This window comes from Ranitomeya variabilis, chromosome 7, assembly GCF_051348905.1.
Source record: "Ranitomeya variabilis isolate aRanVar5 chromosome 7, aRanVar5.hap1, whole genome shotgun sequence".
In the NCBI taxonomy this organism is placed as follows: domain Eukaryota; kingdom Metazoa; phylum Chordata; class Amphibia; order Anura; family Dendrobatidae; genus Ranitomeya; species Ranitomeya variabilis.
The window spans coordinates 121,119,095-121,136,289 of record NC_135238.1 but is presented as its reverse complement, the minus strand read 5'-3'; the positions used below and the strand labels follow the sequence as shown (position 1 = coordinate 121,136,289).

The window sequence follows — 17,195 nt, the reverse complement described above, 5'->3', positions numbered from 1 at the left end:
ATAATGTTGATAGATAGTTAGGATAGAAGGTAAACCCTGAGTCCCCATAGGAGTCATGTAGAGATGGCTCAGTGCTCTTAAACTGAAAGTAATGTTATGTTCTATACTGTGTATAGTAGTTGAAAAGGCAGTAGGCCCTGGCTGAACGCCCCGGCCTGTAACCGAAAGGAGAGGCAGAAGGTCTGGTGCCGATAGGACAGGCGGTCCTGCAGATCTAAAGAAGGAGAATTAAAAAGTTAAATTACCTTATAATGTGATTATAGGAAGGTCTTTAGTGGATTCAGAGTGTATGTCCTTAAAGGCAATGTTAAATTATTGTTCAACAATCTTGCACTTAGTAGAATACCCGGTTGGGTAAGAAGAGTTATTTATAGCATGTTGCTATGATATTTAACCATGTTTGTAATGTTCAAGTGTCCTTACCTCCCATAAAGGGAAGCCTGTTCAAGTATACTTATTGTTATTGCACTCAACCAAACTGTATGTCTTTTTGCTAACTTGTATTGTTGTTTTCTTCCCAGTCCCGGAGTACTGTGTTTAACCAGGGGGGAGTGCAGTGCCCCAGAGTCCTGGTCGTTGCAGTATTGTGGCTCCGCCACTATGGGGAGCTATGGCGCGTCTGATGGCACTGAAGGAGTTCATCTGATCAGGTATCACAGACACCAATACATTTCACAGCTGGGCCTCCGGGGGGAGCTAAGGGTGCTATTCATTAGGCCACTCCCCACCATAGTGGGTAAACTGGGGGTCAGGCAGGAAGTTAGATCAGAAAGCTGACTGGGTTGGAACCAGGCAACACCTTGTGGCAGAGGGTGTTGTAGGGGAAGATACAGTAGGGTCTCTGTCGGGGGTGGGATCCTGACAGAGGCTTGGCAACAAGAACGAATGTAACGGGACCGTGCCTGCTCCGGGTAGCGGCGGTGCCCAAGAAAGGACTAGAAGAGAGATAGATTGTGCTGAGTGAGAAACGAGATCACGCAAAGGAGAAATACCAGTAGGAGTCGTGCTGTAAGACCGAAGCAACATCCTACTGAGGCGCACTACCGGTGGCCGGAACGCCGAGGGAGTATCATAACATTCAGCTTCAAGCAATACTCCAAACAGCGGCAGGACAGTCAGTCTAAGGCGGGCTGTCTCACCTTAAATCACCTATGCAGTCTTGGGGGGCAACTTGTGGAGAGGGGCGACTCTAGGGTCCCGGAAGAGCTCCGAGCCTACCCGTCAAACGGGTGCCGTCCCAACCAGAACATCAGGGAGGGACGGAGGATTAGCAGAACATCATCTAATCGAGTTGTGAGGGAACTTAAGAAACAGACACAACAGTTGTGGGTGACTTTCCGTAAGCACAGCAGGGAAGGACCACAACACATAGCGCTAGTAGGAAGGCACCGATTTCCACCTGTGAAGAGAACTTTGGAGATGCCATTGGACCGGCCGGACTTGCGCAGCCTGGTGAACCGTGTTCCGGACTGAGGACTCAGAGGTCTTCAGTAAAGAGGTAAAGAGACTGCAACCTGGTGTCCTCGTTATTTACTGCACTGCACCACCACAGCGTCACCATCATCATCGTCTGTTGTACCTATTTCACTGTGCGCCCCACGGCAGGGTCACGGACCGGGGCCTAGCCGCCGTGACAACCCCAGAGCAGAGACTCGGAGGCCCGGTACCGGGTACCCCTCGGCCCTGCGGCGGTGGGGGCGCTCCACTTACCTCTCCCTGCTCCACCACTGTGTAGTCTGTGCTGTTAAATCCTTCAATGGCACTGCCAATACAAATTTGTTGAAATGATAGATGATAGGTAAAATATACAGGGGCCCTGGCCTCCATTTAGACCAGTTAATACATTGTGCCTACTACCACTGTCTGCTACTCAGCAGAGGAGCCCACCCCTGTACCTAGCTATGCCACCTGGTTATTTCTAAAAAAAAATTTGGCAGACATTTAGTCTACTTTATTATTAGGGTCTACTCACTTTGTCAGCCACTCCTTACAATTGTCCTCCGCTGAACCAAGCAACGCCGCCAGTTTAGTCCTGTTACCAATTTTTAACTGCTTTTAGCCTACTTACTTATTTGGGCCTACTCACTGTGTCAGCCACTCCTTACAAGTGTCCTCCGCTGAACCAAGCAATGCCGCCTGGTTATTCCTGTTACCAATTTTGAACTGCATTTAGCCTATTTACTTATTTGGGCCTACTCACTGTGTCAGCCACTCCTTACAAATGTCCTCCGCTGAACCAAGCAACGCCGCCAGTTTAGTCCTGATACCAATTTTGAACTGCTTTTAGTCTACTTACTTATTTGGGCCTACTCACTGTGTCAGCCACTCCTTACAAGTGTCATCCGCTGAACCAAGCAATGCCGCCTGGTTATTCCTGTTACCAATTTTGAACTGCATTTAGCCTAATTACTTATTTGGGCCTACTCACTGTTTCAGCCACTCCTTACAATTGTCCTCCGCTGAACCAAGCAACGCCGCCAGTTTAGTCCTGTTACCAATTTTGAACTGCTTTTAGCCTACTTACTTATTTGGGCCTACTCACTGTGTCAGCCACTCCTTACAATTGTCCTCCGCTGAACCAAGCAATGCCGCCTGGTTATTCCTGTTACCAATTTTGAACTGCATTTAGCCTACTTACATACACTGTGTTCCAAATTATTATGCACAAAAAGTTTAGGAGTGATAAGTTTAGAATTTTTTTTGTTTCTCATTTAAACTCATTGATGGTGATGTGTGTCAGGGCTCTTTATATCACTGAAAGCTAGGGTTGAGCGACTTTCATTTTTTTAAGATCGAGTCGGGTTTTGCGAAACCCGACTTTGTCCAAAGTCGAGTCGAGTGCAGTCGGACGATTATCGCTAAAAGTCGGGGATCGACCGAAACACGAAACCCAATGCAAGTCAATGGGGAAGCATAGTCGGCAGTGAGTGGAGGCCAGGAAAACACCTACAGTGCCCATTTTAATGTCAAAAACATCCATTCTTGTTTCTGAAGCTTGTCAATCTCAATTAACTTTATAATAATAGTTGGGCATTGGAAATTGGGGGTCATTTGGCAAAAGTTGTGGGGGGTAGGGCTGGTTCAAGGTTTTAGTGGGCCCAGGAAACGTGGACTACGTCACGGCGGTGGAGCAGTGAGAGGTAAGTATTTCAACTTTGCAAGTGCTGTGATCCTGAGCAAGCAGGGAGGCCCACTCGTTCGCATTGGCACTGGCACAGGGCCCCTCAAAGTACGGCGGTGTGTTTGCACGGCGGGGGCGCCTCCCACCGGCAGCGACACTTTTGTGTACTCTGAGGGGCCCTGTTCCTGTGACGTTGCCAATGAGTATGCCCCCCTACCTGTTGAAGAAACCTGCACTTTCATCTGCACCTTCCTGTTTGTCCCTGTGTAAGGTGGTATAGTATGCGGGAAGGGGAACCTGACTTTCAGCAGGGTCAGATTGTGGCTGTGTAGCGTGCAAGAGGAATGTAGTGGTCTGGGTCAAAGTACCACAAGACTCATCTAGCACCGGCTGGGCAATGGGCAGGATGAGGAGGAAACACTGATATAGGCCCAAATAATAAAGTGGGCTAAATGCAGTTCAAAATTGGTAACAGGACTAACCAGGCGGCATTGCTTAGTTCACTGGAGGACAACTGTAATGAGAGGCAGACACAGTTAGTAGGCCCAAATAATAAAGTGGGCAAAATAAAGTTCAAAATTGGTAACAGGAGTAAACAGGCGGCACTGCTTTGTTCAGTGGAGGAGAACACCTTTGAGCGGCAGACACCGTTAGTAGGCCCCAACCACCAATTTTTTTAAAAAAAGGACTTAATGAGAGCCAGAAGGTTGAAGCTCAGATTTAGACAGTGGAGGACAACACCAGGGAGCGTCAGACACAGTTAGTAGGCCGTAACCACCAATTTTTTAAAAAACAGCACTTAATGAGAGCCAGAAGGTTGAAGCTCAGATTTATTCAGTTGAGGACAACACCAGGGAGCGTCAGACACCGTTAGTAGGCCGTAACCAAAGTTGAAGGCCAAATGCAGTTTAATATCTGATACTATAGGCCGAAAGCCTAAAGACTGAAGCTCATCTTTATACAGTGGAGGACAACACCAGGGAGCGGCAGACACCATTAGTAGGGCGTAACCACCAATTTTTTAAAAAACAGCACTTAATGAGAGCCAGAAGGTTGAAGCTCAGATTTATTCAGTTGAGGACAACACCAGGGAGCGGCAGACACCGTTAGTAGGCCGTAACCAAAGTTGAAGGCCAAATGCAGTTTAATATCTGATACTATAGGCCGAAAGCCTAAAGACTGAAGCTCATCTTTATACAGTGGAGGACAACACCAGGGAGCGGCAGACACCGTTAGTAGGCCGTAACCACCAATTTTTTAAAAAACAGCACTTAATGAGAGCCAGAAGGTTGAAGCTCAGATTTATTCAGTTGAGGACAACACCAGGGAGTGGCAAACAGCGTTATTAGGCCCCAACCACCATTTTTTTTTTAAAAAGGACAATGAGAGCCAGAAGGTTGAAGCTCAGATTTAGACAGTGGAGGAAAACACCAGGGAGCGTCAGACACCGTTAGTAGGCCCCAACCACCAATTTTTTTTAAAAAAGCACTTAATGAGAGGCAGAAGGTTGAAGCTCAGATTTAGACAGTGGAGGACAATTTGAATTAGGGACTGCAGACAGACTTAGTAGGCTGTCCCCTGTGGACCATGCATCCACCACATTAACCCATTGCGCCGTAATGGACACGTAACCTTCCGTGGCCATGCCTACAGGTCCATGTGCAGCGCCCCAGAGTCCTGGTCATTGCAGTACTGTGGCTCCGCCGCTAAGGGGGGCTATGGTACGTTTGATGGCACTGAAGGAGTTCATCTGACCAGGTATCACATACACCAATACATTTCACAGTCGGGCCTCCAGGGGGAGCTAAGGGTACTATTCATTAGGCCACTCCTCACATACTGGTAAAACTGGGGGTCAGGCAGGAAGTTAGGGAGAACGCTGACTGGGTTGGAACCAAGCAACACCTTGTGGCAGAGGGTGTTGCAGGGGAAGATTCAGTAGGGTCCCTGTCAGGGGTGGGATCCTGACAGAGGCCTGGCAAACAGAGAGAAAGCTACGGGACCGCGCCTGCACTTCATAGCGGCGGTGCCCTAAGAAAGGACAAGAAGCGAGATTTATTGTGCTGAGTGAGAAACGAGATCAAAGCAAGAAGGAGAATACCAGTAGGAGTCATGCTGTAAGATCGAGGCAACATCCTACTGAGGCGTAAACAACCGGCGGCCGGAACGCCGAGGAGGTACAGAGCTCTAAGCCATACTTCGAACCAACGGCAGGACAGTCAGTCACAGGCGGGCTGTCTCACTTAAATCACCTACGCAGACATAGGGGGCAACCTGTGGAGAGGGGCGACTCTAGGGTCCCGGAAGAGCTCCGAGCCTACCCGTCATACGGGTGCGTCCCAACCATAACACCTGGGAGGGACGGAAGATTAGCAGAAGATCATCTAATCAAGTTGTGAGGGAACACGAGAAACAGACACAACAGTTGTGGGGACTATCCCGTAAGCTCAGCAGGGGAGGACCACAACACATAGCCCTAGAAGGAAGGCACAGATTTCCACCTGCAAAGGGAACTCTGGAGGTGCCATCGGACCGGCCGGACTTGCGCAGCCTGGTTAACCGTATTCCGGATTGAGGACTTTGAGACCTTCAGTAAAGAGGTAAAGAGACTGCAACCTGGTGTCCTCGTTATTGACTGCGACCGGCACTACACTACCCCCATCATCCACATCTATTACTGTACGCCCCTCAGCAGGGTCACGGACCGGGTCTAGCCACCGTGACAACCCCAGAGCAGAGACTCAGAGGCCCGGTACCGGGTACCCCTCGGCCCTGCGGCAGTGGGGGCGCTACAACTTGGCGTCACGAACAGGATCTACTTAAGCCTGAAGAATCAGGTCATGTGTGCCTTGGAACTGTGATTTACTGTGCTTGGACTGTACTTTATTGCAAAGACTGTGTGTTGCCATTTACCGCCAAAAGTTCCCGCCAAAAGCCGCCGCCATTGCAGCGCCACAGGGAGCACAGAGGAAGAAGGGCGTGCCATGGGAGGAGACTACCAAAGCGGCGCCAGAAGTAGCGACCGCCCCCTCCGACTCCTGCTGCCAGGGGACGACCTACCCAGCAGCAGAGGAGAACCGCCCCCTGATTTGCAACGGCGGGAACGAGGTGAAGAAGGAGCTCAACCTCGGAGAAATGGCGGAGACAGGTGCTTGCGTTGCCGCCGAATGCCAGACAGCGACGATGAGCAGCAAGTGCCCTAGCAACGGCGAGGTGATCCCGGCTTGCCCTCACCCATCACGTCCACCGCCCGTGAACGACCTGAACTCCTGGGAGCCGCCAGTGGAGGAGCCGAGTCTACCTATCCCAGCCACGGAGCCATGTAGGGCGGAGCCACGTCAAAAGGGCCGCTCCGGAAGAGCCGCGGTCCGGGCTGCAGCCGATTCCAGTGTCCTCGTCAACGGAACCGATCGACATCGGTGGAATCACATCAGGCGCAGGTATGGACGGCACCCCTACTCCCCCGGCCGATTCTGCTCTCCCGACCGATCTGGCTCCCCTGACCGATCCCGCTCCTGTGACCGCTCCTCACCCCAGCAACAATAACCGCGCCTTTACGGTGGAACGGGTGGTCCTCACCCCCGACGTGATGGGGAAGCTGGTACCTCCCCTACCGACCAAGATGGGGGAACCCATAGATGTGGGCCCGGATGGGGTGATCCTCCGGTGGGACACCCCCTGGAACGAGCCATATGGAGCTCCGGGGGAGAGCCTCACCCTTGCTGTGCTCACTTGGGAACAGTATAAACAATGTCTGATCCAACACTGGAAAAACCGAGACGAAACAGAACAATCTGATATGCCGAAGACGCAACGCAGGAAGCCTGCGCACAACAGGAATGACGTGGTAAAGCGGGGGACTGTGCTAGCCTTCCACCCGAAGAGGGGTTGGGGCTCCATACAGGAACCGGGACTACCAACTGACGTCTTCGTTACTAGTTACAACGTAAAAACTCCCTGCTGCAGTCGAGATGGTGACCCATTGCAAAGGGGAGATCAGGTGACGTACACTCGCCGCCGGAATGCACAAGGATGGTGCGCTCGGAACGTCCACCGATGTGAGCCTGAGGGAGCGTCACATGTTGCCGCGACCCCGATTGATCCAGAGTTGACAGATGTCATTACTATCACCACCGTCCGCCTTGTAGCAGCCGCCATGCTTGCAAGCAGGATTAGCCTTCAAATCCAGACACCGGCTGATCTGATGGCACCTGAGAGACCAACCACCAGCACAGACATGGCATCGGCCGGGGACAGAAGACCACCCCCTACACTACAAGATTGAGTAAGCAAAAATGCTTTAATGACTGTAAATAGGTCATTGTTTTTCCTTGCTGTTTTGCTGCTAAAACCTGTCTAGGGTTACTCTTAAAGGGATCCCTTTGTTGACCCGGGATCCCTATTGTTTCTTATTTTTGTTTGTTTTCTACATTTGCACAAGTTATCAAAGAACTGCTGAATCATGAACAATGCATGATACAAACTCCTTGTATATAGTTTGCACCTTCTTAAAGGTGCTCTCTACTGGTTTTATATAAAAGACGGACTCTTTGCGAAGATACGGTTCTTGGAACTTGCACTGGAGTCCTTGCTGCATATGGACTTGCGGCTTGAGAAGTTGCACAACTTCATAGAGACTTGGTCCCCTCTTAAAGGGGATGTTCACATCTTGCACTTATGTACAGTGTTGCCTTAAGATGGTTAGATGGCAATAATGTCTTGAAAGAAAAAGTAATGATGCTAATATGAAGAAGTTATATGTAGCCAACTAGTTGATTGTAAGAAATGTTTGATAATGTGTTAGAGAATGAGGACAGAAAGTGAACCCGTACGGGGTTAGTTAGTGAGTCCTCCTAGGAGCCATACAGAGATGGCTCAGTGATCTCAAACTGAAAAAAAAACATGTTCTATACTGTGTATAGTAGTGGAAGGACAGTAGGCTCGGGCAGAATGGGGCGGTCCTGTAAAAGAAAGGAGAGGCAGCAGGCCTGGAGCAGTTAGGACAGGCGGTCCTGCAGACGTAAAGTAGGAGAATGTAGCACAGTTGCTTAAGCCTTATAATGTGTTATAAGAAGGTCTTTAGTGGATTCAGAGTGTACATCCTTAAAGGCAATGTTAAATTAATGTTTAAAAATTTTTGCACTTAGTAGAATACCCGGTTGGGTAAGAAAAGTTATTTATAGTAAGTTATTTAAAAGTATTTTACCATGTTTGTAACGTTCAAGTGTCCTCACCTCCCATAAAGGAAAGCTCTGTTCAAATATGCTTATTGTTATTGCACTCACAAAAATTGTATGTCTTTTTGCTGACATGTATTGTTGTTTTCTTCCCAGTCCAGGAGTACTGGATTTAACCGGGGGGGAGTGCAGCGCCCCAGAGTCCTGGTCGTTGCAGTACTGTGGCTCCGCCGCTAAGGGGGGCTATGGTACGTTTGATGGCACTGAAGGAGTTCATCTGACCAGGTATCACATACACCAATACATTTCACAGTCGGGCCTCCAGGGGGAGCTAAGGGTACTATTCATTAGGCCACTCCTCACATACTGGTAAAACTGGGGGTCAGGCAGGAAGTTAGGGAGAACGCTGACTGGGTTGGAACCAGGCAACACCTTGTGGCAGAGGGTGTTGCAGGGGAAGATTCGGTAGGGTCCCTGTCAGGGGTGGGATCCTGACAGAGGCCTGGCAAACAGAGAGAAAGCTACGGGACCGCGCCTGTACTTCATAGCGGCGGTGCCCTAAGAAAGGACAAGAAGCGAGATTTATTGTGCTGAGTGAGAAACGAGATCAAAGCAAGAAGGAGAATACCAGTAGGAGTCGTGCTGTAAGATCGAGGCAACATCCTACTGAGGCGTAAACAACCGGCGGCCGGAACGCCGAGGAGGTACAGAGCTCTAAGCCATACTTCGAACCAACAGCAGGACAGTCAGTCACAGGCGGGCTGTCTCACTTAAATCACCTACGCAGACATAGGGGGCAACCTGTGGAGAGGGGCGATTCTAGGGTCCCGGAAGAGCTCCGAGCCTACCCATCATACGGGTGCGTCCCAACCATAACACCTGGGTGGGACGGAAGATTAGCAGAAAATCATCTAATCGAGTTGTGAGGGAACACGAGAAACAGACACAACAGTTGTGTGGACTATCCCGTAAGCTCAGCAGGGGAGGACCACAACACATAGCGCTAGAAGGAAGGCACAGATTTCCACCTGCAAAGGGAACTCTGGAGGTGCCATTGGACCGGCCGGACTTGCGCAGCCTGGTTAACCGTATTCCGGATTGAGGACTTTGAGACCTTCAGTAAAGAGGTAAAGAGACTGCAATCTGGTGTCCTCGTTATTGACTGCGACCGGCACTACACTACCCCCATCATCCACATCTATTACTGTACGCCCCTCAGCAGGGTCACGGACCGGGTCTAGCCACCGTGACAACCCCAGAGCAGAGACTCAGAGGCCCGGTACTGGGTACCCCTCGGCCCTGCGGCAGTGGGGGCGCTACACATGCGTCTGTTGTCAGGTGCACCTTTGTACTCACAGATTGCCAGAGTGCATGGACAATGCGGTCTTTTACATGCTGGTGTAGGGTTGGGATGGCTTTTCTCGCAAAAGAAGTGTCGACTGGTTAGCTTGTAGGAGGAACCGCAGACAGGCTTACTAGGCCTAAAATAACTAAAAATAGGCTCAAGGCAGTTTTAAATAGGTTACATGGATACACAGGCAGCATTGTGGTCAGTGGAGGAGGATTGCAAGGAGGGACCGCAGACAGGCTTACTAGGCCTAAAATAACTAAAAATAGGCTCAAGGCAGTTTTAAATAGGTTACATGGATACACAGGCAGCATTGTGGTCAGTGGAGGAGGATTGCTAGGAGGGACCGCAGACAGGCTTACTAGGCCTTAAAAAACTAAAAATAGGCTCAAGGCAGTTTTAAATAGGTTACATGGATACACAGGCAGCATTGTGGTCAGTGGAGGAGGATTGCAAGGAGGGACCGCAGACAGGCTTACTAGGCCTAAAATAACTAAAAATAGGCTCAAGGCAGTTTTAAATAGGTTACATCGATACACAGGCAGCATTGTGGTCAGTGGAGGAGGATTGCAAGGAGGGACCGCAGACAGGCTAACTAAGGCCTAAAATAAATAAAAACAGGCTCAAGGCAGTTTTAAATAGGTTACATGGATACACAGGCAGCATTGTGGTCAGTGGAGGAGGATTGCAAGGAGGGACCGCAGACAGGCTAACGAAGGCCTAAAATAACTAAAAATAGGCTCAAGGCAGTTTTAAATAGGTTACCAGGGTACACAGGCAGCATTGTGGTCCATGGAGGAGGATTGCAAGGAGGGACCGTAGACAGGCTTACTAGGCCTAAAATAACTAAAAATAGGCTCAAGGCACTTAGAGTTATCTCGCAGGGGTACACAGGAAGCATTGGTGTGGTCAGCAGAGGACAATTGCAAGGAGTGTCTGACACAGTTAGTACTCACAAAAAATAAATAGATGTTAATGTCTCGCAAAACAACAACAACAAAAAAAAAGTGTGGCATACTTAGGTACAGGGGTGGGCTCATCTGCTGAGTTTCTGACATAGTAATTTGGCAGTAAGTATTTACTGGTGCCAATATAGGACTCTGACCCAGACTACTTTAACTAGCATCATAGATGTCAACAAATTGGTATTGTGAGTGCCAGGCATTGAATGATGTCAGCGAATAGACTAAACATTGGTGGAGCTGTGAGAGATAATTTTGCACGTGGTAGAGCACAGTTTGAGCTGGGGGGGTGAACTCTCTTGTGGCCAGCGGTACCGTCCCAGGGCCCCTCATGTTACAACGGTGTGTCTGACGTTGGGTGCACGCCGCCACCACCAGAGACACTTTATTGTACTATGAGGGACCCAGTGGCAGTGCCATCGACCAAACGCGGGCACACCCACCTCTTCAGACAAACGGCACTCTAACGGGTGCTTGCGCGAGACCACGGCCCCGTGGGGGGAGTTTTCCCATTGAGGGAGGTGTAAACATGTCGTATGCTGGACAAACAGCTGCTGCAAATTAAGAGATTGGAACACTCAGTAAGACCAGTCCACAAGCAAGACCTTTTTATAGGAAAGCTAGGTGTCAGCCGGGAAAGGTGGGGCAAAATAATTTGAAATCCAGGAGTGGTTCATTTTAATGAAGGTTAGATCATCCACATTTTGGGTAGCCAGACGAGTCCTTTTTTCGGTTAATATTGAACCAGCAGCACTGAATACTCTTTCTGATAGCACACTAGCTGCTGGGCAAGCAAGCTCCTGCAATGCATATTCTGCCAATTCAGGCCAGGTTTCTAATTTGGATGCCCAGTAATCAAATGGGTATGACGGTTGAGGGAGAACATCGATAAGGGCTGAAAAATAGTTAGTAACCATACTGGACAAATGTTGTCTCCTGTCACTTTGAATAGATGCTGCAGTACCTGTCCTGTCTGCGGTCATTGCGAAATCACTCCACAACCTGGTCAGAAAACCCCTCTGTCCAATGCCACTTCTGATTTGTGCACCTCTAACACCTCTGCCCTGTAGCCCCCTGCAGCTCGTGTGAGAACCATCACCGGCGCTGTGTTCTGGGAATGCCTGAATCCAACGGTCTACAAGAGTAGCTTGTTTGGTTGCTAATATTTGTTCGAGGTTCTCATGTGGCATAATATTTTGCAATTTGCCTTTATAGCGAGGGTCAAGGATGCAGGCCAACCAGTAATCGTCATCGCTCATCATTTTAATAATGCGTGGGTCCCTTTTGAGGATACGTAAGGCATAATCCGCTATGTGGGGAAAAGTTCCATTTGTCAAATCTGCGGTTGTGCTGGTTTGAGGGGCAGTTACAGGCAAATCTACGTCACTTGTCTCCCTTAAAAAAACAGAACCCGGCCTTGCAACGCCACTAATTTCTGTTGGGCCAGGAGAAGCATCCTCATTAAAAAAGTACTCATCCCCATCATCCTCCTCGTCCTCCTCCACCTCTTCGCCCGCTACCGCGTCCTCTACACGGGCCTGACCAGACAATGGCTGACTGTCATCAAGGCTTTCCTCTTCCTCGGCTGCAGATGCCTGCTCCTTTATGTGTGTCAAACTTTGCATCAGCAGACGCATTAGGGGGATGCTCATGCTTATTATGGCGTTGTCTGCACTAACCAGCCGTGTGCATTCCTCAAAACACTGAAGGACTTGACACAGGTCTTGTAGCTTCGACCACTGCACACCTGACAACTCCATGTCTGCCATCCAACTGCCTGCCCGTGTATGTGTATCCTCCCACAAAAACATAACAGCACGCCTCTGTTCGCACAGTCTCTGAAGCTTGTGCAGTGTGGAGTTCCACCTTGTTGCAACGTCGATGATTACGCGATGCTGGGGAAGGTTCAAAGACCGCTGATAGTTCTGCATACGGCTGGAGTGTACGGGCAAACGGCGGATATGCGAGCAAAGTCTACGCACTTTGAGGAGCAGGTCGGGTAACCCCAGATAACATTTCAGGAAGCACTGCACCACCAGGTTTAAGGTGTGAGCCAGGCAAGGAATGTGTTTCAGTTTGGAAAGGGCTATGGCAGCCATGAAATTCCTTCTGTTATCACTCACTACCTTGCCTGCCTCAAGATGTACAGTGCCCAGCCATGACTGAGTTTCTTTCTGCAAGAACTCGGACAGAACTTCCGCGGTGTGTCTGTTGTCGCCCAAACACTTCATTGCCAATACAGCCTGCTGACGCTTGCCACTAGCTGTCCCATAATGGCACACCTGGTGTGCAACAGTGGCAGCTGCGGATGGAGTGGATGTGCGACTGCGGTCTGTGGACGAGCTCTCGCTTCTGCAGGAGGACGAGGAAGAGGAGGAGGGGGGGTGAACGCCTACAGCCAACTCTTTCCTTGACTGTGGGCTAGGCAGAACTGTCCCAATATTGCTGTCCCCTGTGGACCCTGCATCCACCACATTCACCCAGTGTGCCATGATGGACATGTAACGTCCCTGGCCATGCCTACTGGTCCATGCATCTGTTGTCAGGTGCACCTTTGTAGTCACAGACTGCCTGAGTGCATGGACGATGCGGTCTTTAACATGCTGTTGGAGGGCTGGGATGGCTTTTCTAGAAAAGAAGTGTCGACTGGGTAGCTCGTAGCGTGGTACAGCGTAGTCCATCAGCGCTTTGAAAGCTTCGCTTTCAACTAACCGGTAGGGCATCATCTCTAATGAGATTAGTCTAGCAATGTGGGCGTTCAAACCCTGTGTACGCGGATGCGAGGATGAGTACTTCCTTTTCCTAACAAGAGTCTCATGTAGGGTGAGCTGGACTGGAGAGCTGGAGATCGTGGAACTAGCGGTGGTGCCGGTGGACATGGCAGACTGAGAGAGGGTTGGAGATGGTATTCTTGCCGGTGCCCTACATGCAGTGTTTCCTAATACGAACCTGATGATTCCCTGACTGCTTTGGCCTGGAGACAAAAGCTGCACAGATACTGCAGGTGTTGCGGGAAATGGTGGGGTTACAGTGAGGGAAGGGATGTAGCGTTGCTGACTAGCTTCATTGGCCGAGGGTGCTGCAACCTTTAGGCACGTTTGGTAGTTAGTCCAGGCTTGCAAATGCATGGTGGATAAATGTCTATGCATGCAACTTGTATTTAGACTTTTAAGATTCTGACCTCTGCTTAAGGTATTTTTATCATAAGTCCGAGAACATTGTAGTGCACACCTCAAAGCATACATATTTATACAAAATTCCCCATATAAATAAAAATGGGGAATAACGAGGCATAGGCAGAAAAATCACAAGGTTAAAAACATTTATTTAATGCAAAAATAAGTAAAATACAATAATGTCAAACAGGGAAATGTGGATTAAAAACACACCGCTGGGGACTATATCAAAAATATAGTAAAATGACAGCAACCATGCATAATATATGGAATATATAAATAGCAAAAGAGAGTAAGGCTCTATATCAATCTATAAGAAACCTCTAGCCAAACAATGCCTAAAAATAAGGCCATATATATAATGGTAATAGGATAAGAGGCAAGCCTAAATATCCAGAAACACGTGTTCCCATAAACCAATATATAACCCTAAATATATGGAAAAAATCCCTTAGTGAGGCATAGGCATGTGGCATAGGGCTATATGACAAATAGGAATACTAATAGTGAAGGGCCAAAATACATAAAGATTGCTGTAACCAAATATATTTAGCAAGCATGCCCATAGTTGCTGCAATAAAGTAAACTTACATTGATGTAGATAGCAATGTCCCACCGCGACCCCGACAGCGCCGTTTCGCCAACTGGCTTCCTCAAATAAGGGGCATAAAAAACAAACAAAAAAAAAAAAATCTGCTTAAGGTAGTTGAACATTTTTGACAGATGACTTTGCGCTGATCATTTGGATGTTGTTTAAAAAAAATGCCAGACTGCACTCTTTCTACTATCGGATACCCTTTCAGGCATTGCAGACTGAGCTTCTTTAACCGGATGGCCATGCTGTCCTCCAACTGGTTTTGGTTTTGCCAAGCGTTTTTGGCCAGATACGGGCCCAGCAGATGGAACCTGTTGTGATGTTGATGCCTGCTGTGGCTCCTCCTCCGCTTCAGAACTACTGCCGCCTGCACCCTGTTCCCCCAATGGCTGCCAATCGGGGTCAACAACTGGGTCATCTATGACCTCCTCTTCTATGTCGTGTGCAACTTCATCTGTGTCACCGTGTAAGCCGGTGGTATAGCGTTCGTGACGGGGCACCATAGTCTCCGCTGGGTTTGATTCTGCCTCAGTACACTGCGAGGGCAATGTTCTGGTCTGAGTCAAAGGAACAGCATAGTAATCTGGCTGTGGCTGTGCATCTGTGCACTCCATGTCCGATTCAACTTCTAATGGGCATGGCCTGTTAACTGTTTCACTGTCTAACCCAGGAACGGTATGTGTAAAGAGCTCCATGGAGTAACCTGTTGTGTCGACTGACGCATCCTTCACTGTTGCTCTGGGTGAAGGACACAAGGAAGCGACTTGTTTCTGACCGGGAGCATCCACTGACGATGCACTGCTCTGACATTTGGCACTTTCCGAGGAGGAGGCGAAAGAGCTAGAGGCAGAGTCAGCAATGAAAGCCAATACTTGTTCCTCCTGCTCTGGCTTCAAAAGTGGTTTTCCTACTCCCAGAAAAGGGAGCGTTCGAGGCCTTGTGTAGCCAGACGACGAACCTGTCTCAACAACTCGAGACTTAGGTGCTGTACTTCTTTTACCACGACGACCTGATGCTCCACCACCACTACCATCATTACCAGTTGTCAATGACCGCCCACAGCCACGACCTCTTCCACTAGACTTCCTCATTGTTTGCAAAACGTAACCAAAGTAACGGTATTTGTTACTGTAAAACAACTTATAAAGTGAACTCAAACTTCTGTAGGATTTATATATACCTTTATAGGTGCCTGACACTGAAAGGAAAATCAGGCCCAATGTTACACACTAGGTTTTCTGTGCCCCAAAAATTTGAGACAGATGGCACACACAGGACCGGCACTCAAGCAGAAATGCCAATCTTAATCTCCCACTATTTTTTTTTTTTCAGGGAGGATTCACAAAAAAAAAAAATAACAGTATGACACACTAGGTTTTCTGTGCCCCAATAATTTGAGACAGATGGCACACACAGGACCGGCACTCAAGCAGAAATGCCAATCTTAATCTCCCACTATTTTTTTTTTCAGGGACAATTTACAAAACAAAAAAAAATGGCCCAGTATTACACACTGGTTTTCGGTGGCACACAATGAGAGACAGATGCCACACACAGCAATGGCACAGAGGCAGACTTGCCAATCTTTATCTCCCACTATTATTTTTTTTTTTACAGGGAGAATTTACAAAAAAAAAAAAAGGCCCAGTATTACACACTGGTTTTCTGTGGCACACAATGAGAGACAGATGCCACACACAGCAATGGCACAGAGGCAGACTTGCCAATCTTTATCTACCACTATTTATTTATTTTTTTACAGGGAGAATTTACAAAACAAAAAAGGCCCAGTATTACACACTGGTTTTCGGTGGCACACAATGAGAGACAGATGCCACACACAGCACTGGCACAGAGGCAGACTTGCCAATCTTTATCTCCCACTATTTACTTATTTTTTTACAGGGAGAATTTACAAAACAAAAAAAAATGGCCCAGTATTACACACTGGTTTTCGGTGGCACACAATGAGAGACAGATGCCACACACAGCAATGGCAAAGAGGCAGACTTGCCAATCTTTATCTCCCACTATTTATTTATTTTTTTACAGGGAGAATTTACAAAACAAGAAAAAATGGCCCAGTATTACACACTGGTTTTCGGTGGCACACAATGAGAGACAGATGCCACACACAGCACTGGCACAGAGGCAGACTTGCCAATCTTTATCTCCCATTATTATTTTTTTTTTACAGGGAGAATTTACCAAAAAAAAATGGCCCAGTATTACACACTGGTTTTCTGTGGCACACAATGAGAGACAGATGCCACACACAGCACTGGCACAGAGGCAGACTTGCCAATCTTTATCTCCCACTGTTTATTTATTTTTTTACAGGGAGAATTTCCCCCCCAAAAAAAATGGCCCAGTATTACACACTGGTTTTCGGTGGCACAGAATGAGAGACAGATGCCACCCACAGCAATGGCACAGAGGCAGACTTGCCAATCTTTATCTCCCACTATTTTTTTTTTTTTACAGGGAGAATTTACCAAAAAAAAAAAAATGGCCCAGTATTACACACTAGGTTTTCTGCGGCACACAATGAGAGACAGATGCCACACACAGCAATGGCACAGAGGCAGACTTGCCAATCTTTATCTCCCACTATTTATTTATTTTTTTACAGGGAGAATTTACCAAAAAAAAATGGCCCAGTATTACACACTGGTTTTCGGTGGCACAGAATGAGAGACAGATGCCACACACAGCAATGGCACAGAGGCAGACTTGCCAAACTTTATCTCCCACTATTTTTTTTTTTTTTTACAGGGAGAATTTCCCCCCCCCCAAAAAAAGGCCCAGTATTACAC

The 17,195-nt window shown here is 48.3% G+C and overlaps 1 protein-coding gene across 1 annotated transcript in view; it reads right to left on the bottom strand.

Moving 5' to 3' along the window:
* Positions 1 to 17,195, bottom strand: part of PTH2R (parathyroid hormone 2 receptor) — a 1,733,956-nt gene that overhangs the window by 719,024 nt on the left and 997,737 nt on the right. The gene's annotated exons all lie outside the window — the stretch shown is intronic.